We start from the raw sequence: 19,024 nt of genomic DNA on the forward strand, positions 1-19,024 counted from the left end.
CCCTAGTACTCTGCTTACGTACCACAATGCTGGCTTGCAACACCTTTTCTATTGCAGCCTAGGGCCAGTGTTCAGCAGGGACTGCCACTCATACTAAACCAAGGATATGGTAAACTAAGGATATGGTAACACTGTATTGCAGCTGAGACAGGTTTAGAATGGGTACTACCAATTTCCTTTTACCACCAATGGACCACAAAAGACATACTAAGCTCTTAACAGGAGCAATGTACAGGGCACGCAGAGAGGAAGTCCTATCACAATCCAGGAACATCAATTAAGTCCACTTCATAGGGCCACAGCTTGTGCACACAGCATTCATTATTCCAGTCTCTCCTCAGCAGGAACTATGCCTTAATTTTGTCTGGGCAGCCATATGTTCGATAGACCAATGTTAGACAATCTGACCGAATCCTTGCCATGAATGCATTTACAGTGTAAAGGGGCATTTTCACTTACCTAAAGTTAAAACTAATTTGTTTTAAATTTATTACATTTAACAGATAGAAACACAGATCAAAACCTTTTAAAGTGTAAGAAATGCACTTTGATATTATTTTAAAAAGGATAAAAAAAATTAGTTATAGCAAGATAGTGCTTTTGAGTGAGAGATCTAGCTTGACTGTACATTACCCTCAACTTCACCACCTACTTCCCTAAACCACTCCAGAAGAAGACAGAATAGTTTCTCTCTTTCCCGCCCCCACAGTGCAATTGCAATCTTTGAACCATCAAAATACACAAACTAGCTTCCAGGCCCCCAAGGAACGGAGATATGTTAGAGCTGAATGTTTTTAGAGTCCAGCGGTTCAGAGTAAAATATGTCCACCTTCATAATGAGCCGCTCTCAAATACAGGCCCTAATCATGTTCCCAAGCAAATGGCAAAATCCCCACTGATTTCAACAGGAACAGCCATCAGAGGAACTAATTTAATATTCTGGGTGTAGGAAATCATTGCAGTTACCTAACAAACACTGGTTCACTTTAACCCTCCCTAGCTTACATCATATGTCTAACCATAAGTAAACTGACTAGCAAAATTTTTTAGGTGGTAACAAACTGCAGATTATCCTATTGGCTGCTGCTCTGTCCTTATGGGATGCTGAAACCAGGTGCCTTATATGCTAGTGTTGAGATCTGAAAGTGATATTAAGTACTGAAATCAGTTTCCATGCACAAGATATCAAAGATTTGGATACAGGCTTGCAGTTACTGCAATCAAATACCTGGGTGCATGGAGATTTCAGAACCTGAGCCAGAAGCACTGACCTACAGAAAGCACAGAAACCTGTTCCAGGGGATTTGGATACCTATCAGAAAACAAGCATGGCATGACCTAACCCCTATTTATACATGCCAAAACCCACCCAGCTTGTCCACTTAAGAATCTGTACTCAAAAGGTCCAGAATTAGGATAGCAGCGTATACGGCTCAGAATTAAGATAAACGTGGTAGAGATTTGGGAGGCTGGGGATGGAGGAAATCTTGTACAGCTCTTACCTGTACTAAACACAAGTCCCTCATGTTCGTTAACACTAAGTTTACTCTAAAATTTTAAGACAAAAAGAGGGGTATTCATTTTAAATTGCACGCAGCAAGACTGCAGCAGCTGTCAAATAATGAATAACAGCAATGCAATTTGAATCACCTCTCTGCTCTCATACCATAAGCAACTCCCCACCCAAAGGGCAATTTACCACATTTCACTAAAATGAATATGAGCCAGAATTCTTTGTACCAAGTTTCCACACTAAAAAGGCAGTCTTCCTGTTGAGGCAGTCCATTAGCAGCGCTGAGCTGCGTAGCTGCACATACGCAGCTTGCATGCATTATACAGATAAAAAAATAAATAAAAATAAAAAGCAAAGTTACCAAGCACTCAATCTCTCCATTTCCTACACACACACACTCACTCACTCCTCTCCTTGCTGCAAACCTTCAGGCTTGCAAAAACCACAGCCATGATTCAAATAGCCTCCACGGTGTTGATTCTAGCCTCAATCAGGAGCAAGGTGCAGGAGTGCGCAGGCCCTTTGGACCTTATAAGAACCCTAGATTTCAATTTACCTCGTTCTAATATGAGGCAGACACTGTCAGAATTATGTAACGGAGCGAGTCCTTTCTCTCTCTTTTTGTTTCACTTCCCAAGAAACGACCAAAAAAAAGTGTTTTCCAGACCCGATCCTCAAGGCTCCCAGGAAAGAAGCAGGAAGTTCTCTTGCAATCAAGAATATCCCACGAAGTGGTCACTACTCAGCTCCCCTTCTGTGCACAAGCAAAGCGAAGTCCTGCACTGTACTTGGCTGAAATCTACAGCTCCTGTTTTTGATTCTCTCTCACCTCCAGTCCCACGATGCAGTGTCAGGATTGCATGGCTCTGACTCATCGGCTGAGCTCACAGCTTTAAAAAAAACCAACAAGGCGGTGGCGGCAGCAGCGAGGGAGGGCGCTTTCTCCGACCTAAAGGATTGCACAACTCCCAGGCAAGGAAACAAGAAGCACCCGCCTCCTAAACACACATGCACTATAGAGAACTGAAACCAGCTCTTCCACTTCATCAGCACAACTGCCTAAGTCAGGAGCCATCTCTCCCCCGCTCCCTCCCTGCTCAAGCAGGCCTGGGCCACTCCCACTTCCCGTTGCCATATAAGGCAGTGAAAGGGTTTTAAAACCACCTAGCAACTCCACAGAGCTGGGGATTTCCAGTATATTTTCGCTCTACAGAATAGCTTTCCCTCTCACACACATCTACTGTTTGATTTGCAAAAAAGCATCTAGTTAGCATCTCTTCAAACCACACCAGGAGAATGACTTTTGGAGAACATTGTGTTACCCACGAAGACTTCATAAGCAGTTTATCTTTCCACTGAGGAAACCTCTCTTTGCAATTTGCTATGTTCAAAATAGTTACATATGCATTAAACGGAAAATAAGCTATTACAACTGATAATTGGGGTGCATATCAGAGACAAAAATATCCAACTGGCCTTCTTCTGGGATGTTATGCTCACAAAACAGTTCTGTTTACAAACTCTCCAGGTGCAGGTAGGCTAGGCAAGTAAAAAGATGTACATACATGTGGGACAGATAGAGCATGACTCGGTAGCATAGGAAATGGGACAATGTCAGATCAGAGGTCTCAGCAGCTCTGCTGCTGACTCACTGTTTAAGTGCCTTACCTAAGATTAAACACTTTGGCTCTCAGCACTGCCAACCCCAAACATACAAAAACAAAAGCCAAATAATCGTGACACTGGCTTAAAAATCATGACAATTTAAAAATAATACAGTATATACATTTTGGGTTGCTTATTTTAATTTGCCCTCTTGGTTTTGAGCTTTTAGTATACACTTGGGGCACATTTTCAAGCTTTTCTCAGCAGCCATGAGGGCCAAAAATTCACTTAAACAATACAAAAGCCAAAATTCTCACAATCATTTGTCTCCAGGGGCTGAGGCTTTAAGAAAAAACATTAAATGTAAAATTGTGAGCATTGGCAAAACTGGTTTCCTGCTTTGTAAGACAGGTATATCGATAGACACCTATTTAAAGTGCTTTGAGATTTACACACGAGGAAAGGTAAGTAGTAGTATTACTTAAGAACATGCTTTGAACCTGAAACTACTTTTAACTATTTTTTTCTGATTGATTAGATTGTACAGTGGTTATCACTTTAAATAACTAATTGTTCTCTTTGTTTTTGAGTCCCCCTGCCAATTTTTGTGGTTTTCAAAAAAAAAAAAAAAAAACCACACACATTTTCTTTTCCCTGTTGCTGTGTGAAAAATCCCAAACTACAGGAGAAACTGACTATATAAAGAAAACAGTGCTGTCAAAGACAGCAAATAAAACAATTAAATAAATATTTGTTTTCTTTATTCTTAGGTATGTTACTTGCAAGAATATTAGGGAAAAAATTCTGACAAGAGTAATTTTTAAGTGACGACAGCCCTTAAAAATCAGATTAGACTTATGCTGCATGGACCATTCCTAAACTACTGCCTTGCTAAAACCTGCCTGCTTTCTTTTGCACTCTAAGCACAGTCCTGGGCCCCAGCCCTGGAAGATGTTCCATGCAGGTGAACTCTTATGCTTGCATGATGTCCCACAATGGGGTTTTGTGCAGGCACGCAGACTTCCCTAAAGCAGCTTGCAGACTCAGGGCCTATGGCTGAAGAATCTGACGTTTCCATTACCCCCATGTTTGTTTTGGGTATTTAAAATTTGAGGTCAAGCACAGACAACAGCTCATTTCCACTACTGTTGCAATGTGCAAGAAGGCTGCAACTGAGAGCAGAGTGAAATGTCATAGGATAAATTAGAAGGAAGAATTAACTAACTGCCTTGTGAACCTTGAAGTATGCTGGTTTCTGCAAGCACAGTTCATCTTGCACCTGCATTCTCCATTCCCTTTGCACATTCAGTACAACATAACAACAGTCCAGCATTTATTACCAAATGCCTTTGGTGCCCCAAAGAGATCATGGGAACAGAAATTGTTTCACAAGGGATGGCACAGCGTACCCAGTAACATTTTTCTGAAGCGCATACACTACCACCTACAATTACAAAAGCATCTCCTCATTAAAATCAATATTTGCTTCCTTTCTTTGTGGGACATTATAGAACACCATAAGGGAAAAAAGCGTCTCATGGAGTGCACTGTTAGGTACATATTATGATGTGAAGTGCTGTACAAACAGAACAGAAAAATGGTCCCTGCCCTAACCAGCTTACAATCTAAGTATAAGACAAGAGACAGCAGATGGATATAGACAGATGGGGAGTACAAAGAAACAATGAGACATTACTCGTGATAGGCAGTGGCCTCTGCACACCAACAACCTAACTGCTATCAATTTCTTTGTAGGCATCACAGCAAAGAAGAGTTTTGAAGAGGGATTTGAAGGTGGATAGAATAGGGTTGGAAGAGACCTCAGGAGGTCATCTAGTCCAATCTCCTACTCAAAGCAGGACCAACACCAACTAAATCATCCCAGCCAGGGCTTTGTCAAGCTGGGCCTTAAAAACCTCTAAGGATGGAGATTCCACCACCTTCCTAGGTAACCCATTCTAGTGCTTCGCCACCCTCCTAGTGAAATAGTGTTTCCTAATATCCAACCTAGACCTCCCCCACTGCAACTTGAGACCATTGCTTCTTGTTCTGTCATCTACCACCAATGAGAACAGCCGAGCTCCATCCTCTTTGGAACCCCCCTTCAGGTAGTTGAAGACTGTTATCAAATCCCCCCTCACTCTTCTCTTCTACAGACTAAATAACCTCAGTTCCCTCAGCCTCTCCTCATAAGTCATGTGCCCCAGCCCCCTAATAATTTCTGTTGCCCTCTGCTGGACTCTCTCCAATTTGTCCACATCCCTTCCATAGTGGGGGGACCAAAACTGGACACAATACTCCAGCTATGGCCTCACCAGTGCCAAATAGAGAGGAATAATCACTTGCCTCGATTTGCTGGCAATGCTCCTACTAATACAGCCCAATATGCTGTTGGCTTTCTTGGCAACAAGGGCACACTGCTGACTCATATCCAGCGTCTCGTCCACTGTAACCCCCAGGTCTTTTTCTGCAGAACTGCTGCTTAGCCAGTCAGTCTCCAGCCTGTAGCGGTGCATGGGATTCTTCCTTCCTAAGTACGGTAGTGAGGTAGCTTTTGTACTGTAACTAAGTGCAATTCATTTTTTTCTGCAACATACAAGATCAATAAGTAACAACTATGACATGCTGAATGCAGCCATTGGCAGAAAAATGCTATTCAACCTCTCAGCAAAGCTGGATAGATTATTTATTTAATGGTAATATTTTGGCTTCCACCTTGCTGCGAACATTATAGTACGGCCTCATGCACAAAGCTGTGTTTAAAGTGTTAGTAAGTAGAGAAGAGGTGGGGACTTTCTCTAATCCATTAATGATTATCTGAAACTTACTCCCCACTTTCAAGAAATTGAGGGTTTGCCCCATCCCTTTTATCTTATTTATAATGTTTATTAAAAATAAGAAGGGATGTTTCTTATTAGGTTTTTTAATACTTAGAAACATCAAGAATATCAGTAACTAAAACACAAAATTCTCCCTCAATTGCTCAACTTTCATTTCTCAACTCTTGCAATGGCACAATGTTACTAGCTCTCTACTCAGAGTCTTTGAAAGGAGGAAGACCTGAAATTCTGATACTAAGGAAAAAAAGGACACCCTGCCACTCACACAAATATTTCAGGCTTTCAATATATTATAATGAAGCAAAAAAAGACAAACTGAACTCCCACTCATCCCTCATCCAAGCAACCTTTAACACTCTTTCACAATTGTTGTACCTTCTGTACAAACTACAATCTTGGCCTGTCTCTCTGACATCTTCTTGTGGATGTCTAGCCATCAGTTCAAGCTCAACATGATTAAAGCAGGGAACCTAATCTCCCTACCACCATTCAAAGCCCTCCCCACGACCTCCTTTCTCAATCACTCTGGACAACACCACCATCTTGCCTGGAATTTAGGCCTGCAACCTGGACATCATCTTCAACTCAGACTTCACTCTTGGGCTTCACATCCAGACTACATCTAAATCTTGCTGATTCTTCATGGATTAACAGCTCAAATATATGGCTTTTCTCATCAATTCACACATCTAAAAAACATCATCTAGCATCTAGATCAGAGGTCCTCAAACTGCAGTCTGTGGACGACCAGTGGTCCACGAGCTCCATTCAGGTGGTCCGTGGATAGTTCCCTCTAAGGTGCACACCTAGGAGGCTGCGCACAAGAGAATGAAGGACCACTCACCTAATTAGTGGAGCCACACAGGCGTGGCTCCACTAATTAGGTGCCTGGACCCTGGAGAAGACGGACATGTAAAGTGGTGGCCTTGGGGGAATAAGGGGTAGGTGGGAGGGGAAAGTGGGGTGAGAAGAGGGGTGGGGGGAATTTGGGACATGCAGGGCTGAGGTGGCCAGAGAAAGAGGCGACTTTCCCCAGCTCCAGGGCTATCACTGCCAGGGAGAGACAGCCCTCCTTCCCAGCCTCAGCTTGGGGGCTGCCATGGCTGGGGAGAGAGGGCACATCCGTCAAATTAGAAAGATAAGACCACTAATATTAAAATATGACTTGTGTGCTTTTATTTGTAGAACAAAAAAAAACATGAATTATTATTAATTTTTTTTTAAATATAGCGCTTTTATCCAAAGCGCTTTACACTAGTTAGCTAACGGTACAAACAACATTGGGAAAGATCATTAAGTGGCCTGCCGGACCCTCAGCAATTTTCAAGTGGCCCGCAAAAAAAAAAAAAGTTTGAGAACCACTGATAGATTACTACAACAGCCTTCTCTCTGGCCTGGACCAATACACTGCCCCACTCATATCTATTCAGAATGCTGCTGCAAAGATCATTTTCCTAACCCATCACTTAGACCACATTACCCCTCTCTTTAAATCTCTCTATTGGCTCCATCTTCTCTATCACAGACATAAGCTGCTTGTCTTCACTTTCAAGATCCTTCACTGTCAATCCCTATCCTATCATCTCTCATTCACTATCAAGATGTTGATGCTCAATTCCCATTGGCCCATGACGCCAGCCTCCACTACCCACCTGTTAGATTTTCAAAAAAAGCACCTTCATGCTTTCTCCCATGCTGCCTTTCATGCGTGGGAGGTGCTCCTTGTAAACATCCACAAAGCTATCTCATGGTCCTCCTTCAAACTCTCCTTTGCCATGATGCCTACAAAACTTGACAACAGTTGGGCTGTTGGTGTGCTGAGATCACTGTTGATCATGCTGACCAATATGGTCTCATTGTTTCCTTGTACTTCCCCATCTGTTGTATCTTGTCATGACACTTAAATGGTAGTGTAGACATGGCCGATGTCAGCAAAACGTAAGTCACTCAAGGGTGTGAAAAAAAAATCACACCCCTGAGCGACATAGTTTCGCTGGCATAAGTGGTAGTGTGCACAGCGCTATGTTGGTGGGAGAGTTTCTGCCACTTGTGGAGGTGGTTTTATGTCGTCGACGGGAGAGCTCTCTCCTGTCGGCACAGAGCAGCTACACAAGCGATCTTACTGCAGCACAGCTGCACCGGTACAGCTGTAAGCTCACTAGTGTAGACATGGCCTTAGATTATAAATTCCTTGGGTCGGGGGCCATCTTTTTGTTCTGTGGTTGTACAGCACCTGGCACAACGGGGTCCTCATTCATGCCCAGGGCTCCTAGGCACAACAGCAATACAAAAAAACCAACAATAATTATTTAACATTTATTTGGCTTGCTCAGACGAAACAGAAAACTGTTGTTCAGAATCTGGGGTTCAGTGCCTGCTCACTGTGAGCACTACCTCTTCTATACAAGAGCCATTTTATTTTTCAAAAAATCATGCATCTCTCTCACACTAAGAACTGTAATACTAGCTCTATGGTCCCTACTCCTTGCTTCTCTCTGTAATACCATTGGTGACTACTTTAGGGTGGAGTGAGGGGTAATCTCCAAAAGCAGTTCACTACCCCTCTCCATGAACTGCCTCCACACGGGACTGGGGGATTTAATTTTTTTTTTTTTTGGTTGGTTGGTTGGTTATTTCGTTGTTGTTTGGGGTTTCTTTTAAAACACAAACTGGCTCTGCAAAAAGGATTGGGGAAGAGAAATAGCCAATCCTGAGACAAGAACTCCTATACTGGGGCTCTAATTCCCTGAAATGCCTCTCTGATAGGGGTGGGACATAAAACACCAATCAATGACAGAGCACCTGCTTCAGACCTCAGGGTGGGCTGGTCTTATGGTGCTGGCTCCTCCTCCTTGATCCCAGATGCTTTGAAAGGCCTCCAAGCAATTCATTGCCAACAAGAGCCTGGAGAGATTTATAAACAGCTGGAAATGAGATGAAGCTAGCCTGTCTGCCTAGCTGCCTCTACTAGGACTTCTGCTTCATGAGGAGGAACAAACAAGAACTAACCTCAGGGTCCAAAGCCACTAGCTACCAGTGAAAGGGAACCATCTAGGAAAGCAGAAAGAGGCAGCCAGGTGGTATGTCCAGATGGGAGAAGAGGGTCAAGTAACTGGTCAACATGTTTAAGGGAACAGGGAAGCAAGTAGCTGGGAAACATGTGCAGGTGATGAGGAGGACAAAGGACAACAGAACAGATGCCAAGGGGAGACTAAGCGAAGAGCAGAAGTAAACAATGGAAAGGAAATAACACGTCTCACTAGATGCAGTTTATAATAAAAATAATACTTCCCTAACATTACTTTTTCCATTTAAACCGCTGTTGCCTCAAACTGGGTGCAGGAGGCACAAGACAGAAGTAACGAACATTGCAGCTGGGAAAGTTGCGGAACCCCAGATCCATGCTTCTCCAAACATGCTTCTGTTTTCAGTGAAGTGGGGCATATAAAGATCTGTGAAACCCACTTGCCTTCTCTTCCTGCTCCTAAATAGAGCAGGATCAGTTCACATGAGTAGGCTACTAGTGCAAGCTGCTCTGCTCCTGCAGCACTAAGTTCAGCTTTGGGTGGCACCAGGGGAAGCCTCCCTCCCAGCAGCATGTAGCCTTCTGGTAAGTGGAGGAACAGGGAAGGACAGGGAAGGGGACAGAGATGGAATCAAAGGAGAGGAGCAGAAAAAACTATTAAATATTATTACATATTCAACTTACTAAAATAGATATAGAAAAAATACACAAAAACAAAGTTAAGAAAATAGACAGAAAGGGGCTGAAGAGAGAGACCGGATAGAAGAAATTAAGGCTAGCAGCATCTGGAGGGATGCAGCACGCAGCCACTAATCCATCCCAAGGAGTGGGAGGCTCCAATAAAAACCAGATTGCAAACCAAGGACATAAGCAATTTCTGTAGCTGCCACAGGAATGTTATGTGATTGTGGATGGGAGAGAAGATAGTCCCCAGGATCCTGAAGGGGGGGGGGGGGGGGAGGGGGAGAGAGAAGGGAAGTGTCTATGAGAATCTCTCTGTGAAGACTCCTCAAATAGATAAACTAAAAGCTGGAATCTAAGTATGGCAAAGATGAAAGATTTTGGACCAAGAAAGGGATTTTATGGTTAACATATTCTTAATCTTGCTCCACAATCTTCCTTGTGAATATATGAGATGGAATCTGTACCTTAATTCCATTTTAAAATATCTTCTATACCCCTTAGACTGCAATCATATCTATGTAGGTGGACACATGCACATGTGCAGCACCTCACTGAAATCAGTGGAGCTTTGTACATACACAGCAGTCTCCCCACGTAGATCAGATTGCAGGATCAGTACCTATATGTGGTAGCCTAAAGTAACATGAGTTAAGGTAAATTCCCTTACAAACCATTTGAAAAACCTTTGACTAGCTATCATAGTGAAGTGTGTTTTTAAAAAGATATGGCTTTTTTAAATAAAGAAGAGGTTACTCACTTTGTGTAGTAACTGCAGTTCTTCAAAATGTATTTCCCTATGGGTGATCCACTTCAGGTGTGCATGTGCCTCTTGAGCCCATGATCGGAGATTTGTCCATTAGCAGTGCTCATAAGACCCTGCATGCATGCTATGCCTTCTCATGCTAGACACTGAGGCAATATAGAGATGCATGGGCCAACTGCACTCAGTTCCTGCTCCACCTGAATGTCTCCACAGAAAACAGCCTGAAGCAGAGGGGAGGAAAGGACGGGTAGCGGAGAACCCACAGGGTCACACATCTCAAAGAACTGCAGTTACTGCACAAGGTGAGTAACCTCTTCTTTGAGGTAGCGTCCCTGTGGGTGCTCCACTTAAGGTGACTTCCGAACAGTTTCCCCAGAGGGAGGAGGGAGTTTCAGAACTGAGTCCAGAACTGAAGACAGTATTGCAGTACTCAGAGCCACATCGAATCTGACAGCATAGATTAAAGCATGTACTTCTAAAATTTATGTATTGAAGCCCATGTAGCGGACCTACATATATCAGACATTGGTATGTTCTTAGGCAATGCTGTGGACATCAAGAGCTGAAAATCAATCCCCCCTTCTCCACTGAAGGAATTATAGCTTTACGAACTTGTTTACAAGTCTTAGATCTAAGACTGGTCTCCATCCTCTGTCCTTCTTTGGTACAAGGAAATACTTTGAATAAAACCCCTTGCCTCTGTGAGGGGGAGGGACTGGGTCTATTTCTCCTAACTGGAGGAGAGAGTTTACCTTGTGTCTTAATACAAGCTTGTGAGAGGGTTCCTTGAAGAGGGATGGGGAAGGGAAATTGCAGGGAGGGAGTGACATCAAAGGGATGGTATAGCCCAATATTATTATCTCTATGACCCACTTGTCTGAGTGATCCATCTTCAGCATGCTGGAAATGGGAAAGGTGGTCTCAAAAGAGAGAATGGTGGGGAAATGGGCCACACCTGTAAAACCAGAGATGCAGGGGAATTCAAACCCCAGACCAGCCCAATGGTTGGGTGGTCTTGGGGGGCTAACCCTCTTTCTCTGAACTTATGTCTTTTCCTGGGGGGTTTGGTGGCTCTATGGAATCCAGGATGCAATCTCTGGGCAGTGCGTGACCTACTATACCATCTTTTATTTGTAGGTGTATATATGCCCAGGGAACATAAAGGGGTCTAGAGTTCTTCGGTGTATGGAAGAACTCATCTATAGTCTCCAGAAAAAGCCTATGACTGTCAAAGGGGAGGTCCTCAACAGTATTCTGTACTTCTCTCGGAAATCGCAAGAGCTAGAGCCATGATACCCTGTGCATAACTACCACCATATAGATGGACCTGAGGCAGTGTCTACTACAACCAAGGATGCTTAAAGAGTGGTCCTGGCCAATATTTGGCTTTCTGAAATGATGACCTGGAATTGCTCCCTATGTTCCTAGGGCAGATGTTCAATAAAAGTAATGCATCTATTGTAGTTTGTGAAACTGTATTTGGCGACGACCACCTGGTAGTTTGCAATCTGGAACTGCAGGGTTGCTGACAAATAGGACTTCCGTCCAAATAGATCCAGTCTCTTTTAGTCCTGGTCATGTGGAGTAGACCTGGAGAAGTGTTGCCTGCCCTGCTCATTTACCTCATCCACAACTAGGGGTTAGGTGGAGGGTGGGAGAACAAGAAAACAGAGTCTTTACAGGGAACATAATACTTTTTATCCGGCCTTTTTCATGTTGGTAGAATAGTAGCAGGTGTTTGCCACATAGTCTCAGCTGGATCCAGGGACACCTTGTTAATGGGTAACACCACCCTGGAGGGTGTTGCTGACTGTAGGATAACCAACTGCTTGTGATGTGAATCCCTGACATCTTCAAGTGGAATCTGAAGAGTGTCAACTGCCCTCTTTATAAGGTCTTAAAATTGTCAGCCAGGAAAGGTGGTGGAGGTATAACCATTTCATCTGGGGACAAGAATGAGATGGGTGCTTGAGGGGTGGCCTCTTTATCCATCCTGGCCTCCGATTCCTCAAACGTCTCCTGTGAGGGAGCTGGTTGGGGAGGAGAAGACTGAACAAGCCTAGTGTCCCTTGGAGACAGTACCAGTGGTCTGAATAAATGCTGTTGGTAAGCAGCCCAGGGATCCCAGTATGGCCATTGGGGTGGGGCATACCGGAGTGGGGTGGCATGCAGGGTTGGTTCCACCACCCTTGATGACAGTTGCAATCTTCCCTGTCACTGTCAAAGAATGAGTTCCTGACAAGTTATGTTGGGGAATCCTGGACTGAAATTGAAGACACTGACTAGAAGTCCCCTTCATCCTCCTCAACATTATCCAATGGAAGAGTCTGCATAGAAAAGGGTGGAGAGTCCTGTGGTACCAGGGAACAATAGCAGTCTGGAGACCAAGGTGTTAGTGCCAAGACATGCTTGGTACCCATGAGGAGTGGGGATTCTGGCTCATCCACTACGGATAGGTTCCTCTAAACTCTCGCAGTACCGAGCAGGGAAACAGTACCAATGCAGTAGCCGAGGATGTGGTAGTTGAAGATCATGGTACCGTCGATGGCAGGCATACCAATGTAGGTGCCAATGGAGTCTGGTGCCATCACTTGCTCTGTACTGAGGGTACTGAATAGGTAGCTGCCAATGGCAGGCCTGAGCCTGATGGTACCAGATCAGGTGATTATGCTTGCCCTCCTTGTTCCTGGTAGACAGTACTGAAGCTCTGTCAGAGTCATGTCTTTCCCTCGAGCTCCAGGGATTTCTGGCACTGCTGATACTGCCAGAGGAGTCCTTCAATTCAACGGTACTGAGCTCAGTGGTCAAGGTTTTGGAAAATGCAGATCTCATAGGGGACCTGGGCTTCTTTGGAGCCTTCTCAGAAGCCTCCAATGACTTCCTGTTCTTAGGGGAAGCCTGCGCCAAGATGGAAGGGGCACTGGATCTGTCTAAAAAGTGAAAAGTTTACTTTTGCTTCCTCCTTCCCATTGTCCCCGTTCTTAATTGACAAAATGGAAATAGGAAAAGGTGGATGGGAGGGGTGGGGAAAAAAATCAAAAAGTTTTCCATAGAAGTTCTTGCAAAACCGCTGTAACAAATTATTTCAATTCCCCCCCCCCAAATTTTTTGATCAGCTCATATGCAAGAATACAGAGGTACCCACCTTGCCTATCTTAGCTATTAATTCTTCAGTGACTCACTGCAAACCTGTTTTGTTTTAATTTGTTTGTTCCCTCCCCCAGAGTTATTTATTTCCAGAAACTAGAAAGATAATGATAATGGAACAAAATAAGTAAGTTCTATTACATTCTTTTATTATTTATATTAATTTCATTACCTATATTATGTTATTTATATAGCACCTTTCCTCTCAAAGCACCCCCAAAGTGCTTCCTGATCTATATATGTACCACACCAACGGTATGCAACTGCTTCTGGAGGCTATGCAGGAAGCCAGCTCGCCACATGCTAGACAAAAGTGAAGAGGAAAGAAACGTGGCACGTGACAAGCAGGAAAACCCTACTCTTCTGAAAAGTGCTTGGTCATTAAAGATCTCAGGTTAGAGGGGATAAACCCTCTGTTTTTTGTTTCTCTTTAAATAAGTTATCCTCCAAAAGATCCTTCAGGGTAAACTACATTAACCTCAAATCTGATGCTTTGAACACCTAACTACCTCTCAGTCTATATGGTTATCTATTAATGTATGCAATATGTATTAATATTTACTATTTTTAAATAAAGTATTCCTCTAGTCATCTTAGATCTTCTGTACTCATTTCCAGCAATGAAGGAGAATCCACACATTGCAACCACTCGGTAAGTAAAATGAACTAACCCAGTGACACATGTTACCAACCAACCAGAAAACTCCAGGAACACATTCCAAGATTTCGCAGCCCCAGCAGAGGCGGCTCCAGGCACCAGCGCAGTAAGTGCGTGCCTGGGGCAGCAAGCCACAGGGGGCGGCCTGCCGGTTGCCGCAAGGGCGGCAGTCAGGCTGCCTTCGGCGACATGCCTGCGGGAGGTCCGCTGGTCCCGCGGTTTCGGCGGCAATTCAGCGGCTGGTACACCGAAGGTGTGGGACTGACGGACCTCCCGCAGGCATGCTGCCAAATCGCGTTACCAGCGGACCTACCGCAGGCATGCCACCGAAAGCCGCCTGACTGCCATGCTTGGGGCGGCAAAATACATAGAGCCGTCCCTGAGCCCCAGAGCAACACAGGCCAAATTCATACATAGTGCTCTGCCCTGGCGATAAAGAAAAGCAATGATCCCACAACATTACATTGCTTTTGGCCACAGCAATTTTTCACAAGACGGGAAGGATGCTGGTGGCAAAGGATATTTTAAGCAAGGGTCTGTTAGCAACACCTGAAATCGTTGACTGACCTTGTCTTATCTCTAGAAATGTCATTCAGCATACAAGTTATAACTCAAGAAATGCTGGACAGTGGGGGCAGTTTTACCAAATATTTTTTCTTAAAATTATGCAAAAAACACACTCAAAATAACACAACATGCAAACTAACCAAGCCCCTTTGAGAGGTGAATATCTATGTACAATACCTTTGCAGCCATAAGAAACCCTACAAACTAGGGTAAGACAGGGCAAAAATAGCTGCACCAAGCATATCTGTGACATTATATCATTAATAGGTGTGTATGCATGTGTGGAGAGTAAGTAAGGAAACCTTTTATTTACACTTTTGAGAAGCTATTGGAAACGGTGCCAAAGAAAAAAAGTTACTGAATTTTGAAAATAACTTTCACGTGCAACAGGTGGGTCAGCACTCTAATCACTGTAGCCTCAATTAGTTTCCTCCAGTGATAGTTGATTGAACAGTTAGCTAATCAGAAGGAGAGTGTGAGGAAGTAAGGAACCTATTAACCCTCAGCAGACTAACCTGACAGGAAGTATTCCAAGGGGCGGGAAAGATGAGGAGAACGATGAGGAGGCTAGCGGAGCCTAGAATGAAAGAGCTCCCTAGAGAGGGAGATCTTTTTTCTTCCTAGGGCCCTAGTAAAGAAAGGCTGAAAGATGTAGAGATTTAAAATTGGAATGCGGCACTGTACCAGAGTGGGTGGAAGAGTTTAGAGTAAAATACAGCCTGAACACTACAAGAAAGTGGGTCTGAGCAGTTTCTGGGACATCAGAGGACAGGGACAGAGCATTGCCCCACGGAGGGAGGGGATTTTGCCTGTGTAAGATATGGGAATGTTGAGGCACAAATAGATTCAGCTTTCTTTCAAAGTAGCTTCCCAGATACTTCTGTAAACCATTAACCACAAACTTACTCCATGCAAACTCATGTCAGCTCTCCAAACTAGGAATTTAGTGCTGGAAAGGATAAGCTTTCTTCCTCCAACCATTCCTTACCAACTCCACTGGATGAGTGGTGATAGTTTTGTGTAACAGTCAGCCGGGTGCAGAGAGTTTATAAAGGGGAGGGGAGAGTTACTGCACAAGTCTGCAGTTGCTACTGTCAGTTTTTGACCCTGTTTGCTATAATATTCCCAGCCACAGAGTGCAAAGCATATAGTCGCCAGCCTGAACATCATCAGTGCCATGCAGAATACAATTGTGCTTTTGTTCAGCCAGTGCTTTCCAGCGATCTTTCTCCTTGCCTATTTACACTCAGAATTAATGATATGCAAGGAAATATTAGGGTATCTATGCTGGTTGGAGTAGGCCACACAACCGTGCAGCACCTCTTGCCCTGAGTTGATTCTGAATACAACCTCTAGCTGTTCCCCAAAAAGCATACGACCCTCATAAGTGGTTATGAATCTGTAAAGTTGCCACTCAGCTCATTTTTCCAGACTAATCCCAAATTGAACACGGAGATCTCCTGTCTCACAAACCTATTAAGTTAAAAGATTCTGAAGTAACGTTTGTTGTCTGCACAGCATCCACGCTATGACTTTGCATAAAGATGTTTTTTAAAAATTTATTGAGACTAAGACAAGAACATTTCTGTACACATGACAAATGGTTAAAACTCCATGGTCTTTCTATTGTTGTCAGGAGGAAAAGAGGACAGAAAACCTTATGCATAAAGATGTATAGCCTTCCAGGCCATTTACTAAGCATTTCATAAAGCATTTGCTAAGATACCTGCATTGACATGATTACACTCCTTCACTTTGCATAGGGTCACTATGTCCTGCCAATTTATCAACTCCCAAAAATAAACTTGTTGAGTAACTAAAGATGTCAATAGATTTTCACATTCTCCCCATGCACCCCACATTGTACAGCGGGGATGATTACTCCAATACAACTAAACATTTCATACTTATTCATAGTGGAATATTTTTCAAGCAAATTCTGTCATTTTAAAATGTCTCCATCGTAGCTGTCACTAAACAAAAAGTAATTTTATTTAAATTGTGAAGGGAGGTTTCCTCTTACTTCTTACAAATTTAAGTCACAGTAAACTCTTTTCTTGAAGTGATTTTAGTGCTTATGAAAACTGACAGACTGACAGTTGTGGACGCTAAAGTCCTATTCATCCTCAGGATGGGTATGGCATGGACAGCTACCAGGGGCGGTGGGTGGAGCTCCCGTTTGGGAAGGCTAGCCCCCCAGCTCTGCCCCTTTCGCCCTAGCCTCCCCATGCCCCTCCAGCGGCTGGAGCCCCGAGGCCGCCCGCCCTGCGGCGAGGAGCCCCAGGCTGGCTGGAGCTGCCCCAGCCACGCCGCGCCTCCCCTCCTGAGACCCCAAGCCACCCCACGGGAAAAGCTCCTGTCTCTTCCCGAAGAACCTGAGCTTTTGATATGCACCAGGGAGGTTCTGGGGCAGCTGAGGAGACGGTATGTGCTATTCAGCTTCCTGGGTTCATCAGTAATCTCCCTGGAGTCCATAGAGATTACAGATGAACCCAGGAAGCTGAATAGCACATACCGCTTCCTCAGATGCCTCGGAACCTGCATGGGGCATAAAAATAAGCAAAAACTTCCCCCGTGTAAACTGTCAAAACTCACAACTGGGCATCCAGTGGCGGTGGCAGTGCCAGGGAGGCTTAGCCTCCCTGGCCTATTATACCCGCCACCTATGGCGGCTACTGTGCAAATACCCCAGCCACTGTGCCTCAGTGTGGAGCTGGAGGGATCATCCTCTAAGGCAGGGGTAGGCAACCTATGGCACGCGTGCCAAAGGCGGCACGCGAGCTGATTTTCAGTGGCACTCACACTGCCTGGGTCCTGGCCACTGGTCCGGGGGGCTCTGCATTTTAATTTAATTTTAAATGAAGCTTCTTAAACATTCTAAAAACCTTATTTACTTTACATACAACAATAGTTTAGTTATATATTGTAGACTTATAGAAAGAGACCTTCTAAAAACGTTAAAATGTATTACTGGCACACAAAACCTTAAATTAGAGTGAATAAATGAAGACTCGGCACACCACTTCTGAAAGGTTGCCGAACCCTGCTCGAAGAGATCAATCTCCTTGTTTTTCTCAGTCCTTGACCTTTCTGATGAGGTTGCTAATCTCAGCTCTAGCTGATATCAATTAGATTGGTGCCATGTAGAAACAGATACTTGTCACTAGGAACTGGACTGAGACCACTAACTCATACAGAATTACAATCATTAGATAGCGATTCCTTCTGTTCACTACCAACCTGGTTTGAATTAGAACCAGTGATTGGCAGTGAAAGCTCTATAGCCGATTACTTGTCTCCAAAATTATATTGTTTTTTCTTCTTCATTATGGCAAATTAATTTATAAAAATATTTTTCACTTAACGTACACAGCATCTTCCATCCAAGAATCTCCAAGTATTTTACGAGATGCAAGTAAGCCTCACTACAGCTCTGTTAAGTAGGTAATTATCTCCATTTTACAAAGGAGGTAATTGAGGCAAGGAGAGAGTAAAATTACATGTCAACAGTATAAACAAGCGACAAAACTGGGAATAAAAACACAGAATTCAGTTCCCAATTATGTCCTATAACTACTAGACCATACTACCTCCTGATATACAGTTGCCGTCTGTACCAATTATATTTCTCTTTTCTCTTAAATGTAATCCTGTATTTAATCCAATAGATAACACATTTTAAAATTACAGGCCTATACTGACCTGCCTGGCCAGGGCAAAACAGGGAAAAACACCTCTATGCCCTACATACACATTATGCACTTACATAGGAAATTTTCATTTCAGTATAAGCAGCTCACTGGGTCTCTCTACAGACAAAACATCAATGAAAACAGTGGAGGATAAAATGTTCTTCCAGAACGGTTTCAAGAACATAGCACTGATGTTTGAAAACAAAACCACAGCAACACCAGGTGAAGACAGTTGGAGGAAAAGAAAGCACCAGCCAGCTGTTCCTGCACAAATCAGTACTGCTAAGCATGAGATAAATTCAAAGACAAGGCTGATAAAACATTGTACCAGTCTTCTGTTGAGCTGAAAAGGAGGACATGGAAAATATTTTAGTCCAACGGTTCTCAAACTGTGGGTCACAACTCCGTTTTAATGCAGTCGTCAGGGCTGGTATTAGACTTGCTGGGGCCCAGGGTTGAAGGTGAAGCTCAAGCTCCACCACCCCGGGCCAAAGCCCGATGGCTTGAGCCCTGCCACCCAGGGCTGAGGT

At 43.8% G+C, this 19,024-nt stretch overlaps 1 protein-coding gene across 7 annotated transcripts in view; it reads right to left on the reverse strand.

Annotated features, from left to right (window-relative positions):
- Positions 1-19,024, reverse strand: part of MIDEAS (mitotic deacetylase associated SANT domain protein) — an 83,389-nt gene that overhangs the window by 49,150 nt on the left and 15,215 nt on the right. The window contains exon 1 of one of the 7 annotated variants that reach the window (XM_008169911.4): positions 2,070-2,616. The exons of 3 other annotated variants lie outside the window; for them this stretch is intronic. The gene's annotated coding sequence lies outside the window, so the exon portion shown is untranslated. Of the gene's footprint in view, positions 1-2,069; positions 2,617-19,024 lie in introns of those variants that run through there. 3 more of the 7 variants (XM_024106640.3, XM_065593015.1, XM_024106639.3) reach the window with 3 other exon arrangements.

Source organism: Chrysemys picta, chromosome 4 (genome assembly GCF_011386835.1).
Source record: "Chrysemys picta bellii isolate R12L10 chromosome 4, ASM1138683v2, whole genome shotgun sequence".
Lineage (NCBI taxonomy): Eukaryota > Metazoa > Chordata > Testudines > Emydidae > Chrysemys > Chrysemys picta.